Here is a 5,547-nt window from a genome sequence, read left to right on the forward strand (position 1 = left end):
TTAGATTGAATAGTCATGATCAGTCTCATATTCCCTCTCACACAATTCTTGGGCATATTTAAGATTTTGTTCTTCTTGGTCTGTGGGCAGATGTAGGACACTCCCTTGCTTGGATATAGAAAGGCTTCAGGAAAAGCTGCTATATGTGCATTTTTGAGCTCATTAAGAAGATGAGTGTCCTCTGTGATGACTCTATGAACTTTGTCAATCACAACATCTAGCTCAGATGCCCTTAGAGTTCTGAGATTTGAAAGAGAGACTTGAAGGCATCTATCCACACCACCATCATTAATATTAACAACAATCCTCTTCTGTAGATAGTCATCAACATTCACCAATATTGCCCTAACTTGGTTGATAGTTTTGGCCAATGCTCTCTTGTATGTGATGAACTTATTTTGAAGAGACATTCTCAAGACTGCAAGAAGTTCACTGAATTCTTGATCTTGATTTGGTCCTTCTACAGCCTTGATAAGTCTTCTTTTCCAACATCAACTTGAGCACTTGAAGAGCTTTGACCAATCTGAATAGGCTCTTTAGACTTAGCTTTAGCATCCCTGGATTATTGGTGACAGGCATGAGTAGAGGAGTTGGTAATTCTTGCCTTATTTCTTCAGGTAGTGAGGGCAGTGGAATGTTGAGTTTCCCCATGATGACTCCCAAAGCAACAGAATTCTGCATTTGGAGATGCTTGTGAAAGTCCACCAAGGTTTTGATATCTGATTGTTGACTCTTGACTAGAGAAGTCAAAGCCTGAACTTGAGCATTGAGGGAAGCATTTGAGGTCTCTAGAGAAGCAACCTGTGCCTTTAGATCTTTGCAGCTTCGAGCCAGTCTTTCAAGCTTTTATTCCAACACATCCTAAACACCATATTAGCATCAAAACAATGCTAATTCACCTGATTCACGAAGTAAAACCTTAAATGAAAAAACACTTGAAAATACGTTAAAACACAAATAACTTGAGTATAAATACACCAACTCAAAGCTTATTATAGCATAAATAAGTGTCATAAATGCCACTTAACACACCCCCAAACTTGAATCGATGTTTGTCCTCAAGCACAAACAGACTCAAAGAACAAGAAATAAAAATGCATGAATGCAACTAATATGAATGCAACGATCCCCAAAGAATAACTGAACCAATAAATTAGCAACACCTCACCAAATGCAATTATTCGCATAAAGATCCATCAAATCTCACAAATCAATCTACACACCAGAGACGTGCGTGTGTGCAAATGCTTATAGATATACTATTACAACTAGATCGACAATCATAACTCACTACTTATTAAAACAATCGCAAGTTTATAAACAAAATAAAAGCTAGACTCAAAATAACTTATAACACTTCAATTCTTATATCGAAGTTAACATGGATTCACGCTTTTATTCACAACAAAATAATACAAATATGCTCATTTGATCGTGCAATGAGTGAGGTCCACAAAAGACTTATACAATAGTACCCATGTAGCGAGCGTTAGGTTAGCGGATCCCAGACTATAGAAGCCTTAGGTCACTAGGCACAAAGTCCCCTATGAACTTAATAACTCGAGTATTAAAGAGCCCACTCGTGATCAATTATACATAACACTTATTCTTTTTTTTTTCTCTTTTTTCTATATTTTTTTCTCTTTTTTTTCTCAATTTCTGAATGAGTGCGTTTCGCTCCATCTCATTCAACCCTAGACTACTCATAAAAATATGAGCCGGCTACTAGCCATTTGACACCTAGCCACACAACTAGAAATGAAATCCAATTTCTCTAATTTCTAAATATCCATGTCTTTTATTATTAAGAGAATACCCTAAATTCTAAATATAAACAATCGATTAAACCTCGACAAACTGACAAATCATGACTATGATCTACCACTGTAGCAACCTATAAGACTTAGTAAAATACAAATGTCTCTAGCATGCAAATCAATGCAATAAGACTCAACATCACTAAAAACAACATCACTACACTAGCATCAATATCACCAATTAATCAAAAAATTATCAAAGAGAATCATAATATAATGCAAATGCATGAAACTACATGAAAAAACTATCATAAAAACTACCACAAATAAAAAAAACTACATGGCAAAATATATGCAACTATATGAAATAAAACTATCATGAACATGCAACTATATGAGACTCACACAAACATATTCCTTCAACTACTACCCCCAAACTTAAAATATTCATTATCCTCAGGGAAGGTAATAGTAAGGAATCAGGCATACCTACTCTGAATCAGAATCCTCACCCTCAAAGGGTGGAGTGTCAGGTGTGTCCGGAGGTGGATACACGGAATCCACACCAAAAACTGGCCACTGAATGTCAACTCTGGTGGCTCTAAATGCAGTCCCAAGTGCCTGGGTGAGATCGCGTGCAAACCGACTGTGGATGTTGTGCATCGCATCCATCCTCCTCGCAAGACGCCTATACTGCGTCGAACTCAAAACAGCTCCCATCTCTGCTCCTGCTGACGGTCCAGCCTCTTCTCCATACTAAGCTCTCCAAGCTGCTTGGCTGGCCTGCTACGTACCACCAGCATACATCTGATCGCCCCCTCTTGGAAAATGATCAAACGTGTAACCAAGCCCCTTAGGATCGGGCTTTCCTCCTCCCCACTCTTGCATACTGTGCAGCGTAGAACTGTCAATAGGAGAACTGGGAATCTGAAGCTGCTCATGTGTGGGCCAATGAACACCAACTGCCATGCATAACTTTGTCAAAATGGACGCATACAGAATCGCCCCATTAGTACCTTATCTCTAAAACCTCAGGATCCCCTGATATATCACCATCCCTAAATCAATGTAATCACCCTGCAGAATACCCCAAAACAGACGAGCACGCTCCACCGTAATCTCATGCACATGCGACGATGGCATGATGTTAGCACAAATAAACGAGTTCCAAGCCCGTGCATACCTGTTCATACATGAAGCAGGGAACGTGGAGTAATCAGTAGTGCCCCTCTTGAACTTCTAATGAGTCTCAGGCACATAGAGAGTAACAACGATGATAACCAAATCGAAGTCCTCAGGAGTCTTATCATTCCAAGTGTCCTGGCCCACCTTCCTCACAGGATGCTCAATCACTGTCCTGATAGCCTCAGCACTGTACTCAACAGTCCTCCCTCTCACCACCGTAAAACCATTCTTCTCCGCCTTGGCGTTGGCGTAGAACTCCTGCACAACACTCATGGGTACAACAGCGAGAGCCTCACAAAAAGGAACCCGGCCCATCTCCAAAATCATCTCCAACAGCCTACCATCTTTTCCTGATGGCAGAAATCCTCTCTCCTTAGCAATAGGCTTCGAGAGAAGCCTCGTGTACTCCTCTTAAGCCTCATGAATAGAGAACCTGGGCCTCACACCACTCGCAGTAGAAGAATCGGTGGCGCTGCTTCCAACTTGAGTTCTCTGTCTTTTGGGTGCCATCGGATTAAAAAAGAGCGAATAAAAGCTTAAGTGTTTAGAGAGAATATATGTTTGAGAGTTTGTGAATTGGTGGAGAAGATGTATGCAAATGTATGTATTTATAAGTGGAGGGGTGTGAATTTGATAAGGAATAGAAGTGGGAATTGATTATGGGAATTGTGGGAATAATGGAATTGATTAGAAGCGGGAATTATGGAAAAATCGGGTTAGAATTGATTTTGGAATTAAAATCCCGATTTTCTCTAAATAAATGATGTTTTTATATTTTTCTGAACAGGGACTCGGCGCGTGCGCGCGCTAGGACAGCGCGGGCGCGCTCACATTCTGGAAAACCGGAGCAGCCGCGTGCTAGGATAGAATGGGCGCGCTTGGTTACTGGAAAAATGGCGTGGCCGCGCACTTGGCCAGCGCGGGCGCGCCCAGCTTCTGTACTTGGCCCTGAATTTTTTCCTTTTTCTGATTTTTTTGTGTTTTTCTCTTTTCTTCTTGCTTCCTCTACCTACTAATGTACAACATACTTGGGTTGCCTCCCAAGAAGCGCTTCTTTTGTGTCGCTAGCTCGACGTAGAATCTAGAGATCAAGTGGATAATAAAATGGCACTAACGACCTCGCGGTTTGCCTTATCACCATAATAATGCTTCAACCGTTGACCATTTACCTTGAATGCTTGGCCCGGATCATTCTCAAAAATTTCCACCGCTCCATGTGGAAACACAGGTTTGATTATGAAGGGCCCTGACCATCTTGACTTCAACTTTCCAGGAAAAAGACGGAGATAAGAGTTGAATAAAAGAACTTGTTGCCCTGGCACAAATTTCTTGAGCACTAGACCCCGATCGTGACACCTCTTGACTTTCTCCTTGTATATTTTGTTGTTCTCGTAAGCTTGAAGTCGAAATTCGTCAAGTTCGTTCAATTGAATCATCCTTTTTTCCATCTACATCCAAGTCTAGATTCAATTTCTTCAAAGCCCAATAAGCTTTATGCTCGAGCTCCACCGGTAAATGACAGCCCTTACCATAAACCAACTGAAATGGCGACATTCCCAATGGAGTCTTATACGCTGTTCTATACGCCCAAACAGCTTCATCAAGCTTCAAAGACCAATCCTTCCTTGATGGACATACCACTTTCTCTAAAATATGCTTTATCTCTCTGTTAGAAACCTCAGCTTGACCATTTGTCTGAGGATGGTAAGCCGTAGCAATGCGATGATCCACATTATACCTCTTCATCATGGCAGTGAACTTGCGGTTGCAAAAATGCGACCCCTCATTACTGATTATGACTCTTTGAGTCCCAAACCTTGTGAATATCTTCTTGTGAAGAAAATTAAGCACGACTTTCACATCATTCGTTGGCAATGCCTTAACTTCAACCCATTTTGACACGTAATCAACCGCCAACAATATATACTGATTGTTGCAAGACGAGACAAATGGCCCCATGAAGTCAATTCCCCAAACATCGAAGACCTCAATCTCGAGAAGCACATTAAGAGGCATCTCATCCTTTTTAGACGTATTACCCATATGTTGACATCGATCACATTTCAAAACGAACTGATACGCATCTTTAAACAATGTTGGCCAAAAGAAACATGCTTGAAGAACACGAGCTGCTGTCTTTTCTCCACCATAATGTCCTCCATAATCCGTTGAGTGGCAATCTCGCAAGATCCCCCCGTTTCGATGTAAGGAATACATCTCCTGATGATTTGGTCAGCTCCATGGCGAAAAAGAAATGGCTCATCCCACATATACCACTTCACTTCATGTAGAAACTTCTTCCTTTGAGCATAAGATAAGTCGGGAGGCATGATGTTACTCACAAGGTAGTTCACAAAGTCTGCAAACCACGACTCTTCTTCTTGTACTCCAAACAGCTGCTCATCGGGAAAAGACTCATTTATCAATGTCTTATCCAATGAAGTAGCATTAGGATTCTCTAAACATGAGAGATGATCAGTAACTTGATTTTCAGTTCATTTTTCATCCTTGATCTCTAGTTCAAATTCTTGGAGCAAAAGAACCCATCTAATCAATCTAGGCTTTGAGTCCTTCTTCGAGATGAGATATCAAATTGCATCGTGAT

Source organism: Apium graveolens, chromosome 4 (genome assembly GCF_009905375.1).
Source record: "Apium graveolens cultivar Ventura chromosome 4, ASM990537v1, whole genome shotgun sequence".
NCBI lineage: Eukaryota > Viridiplantae > Streptophyta > Magnoliopsida > Apiales > Apiaceae > Apium > Apium graveolens.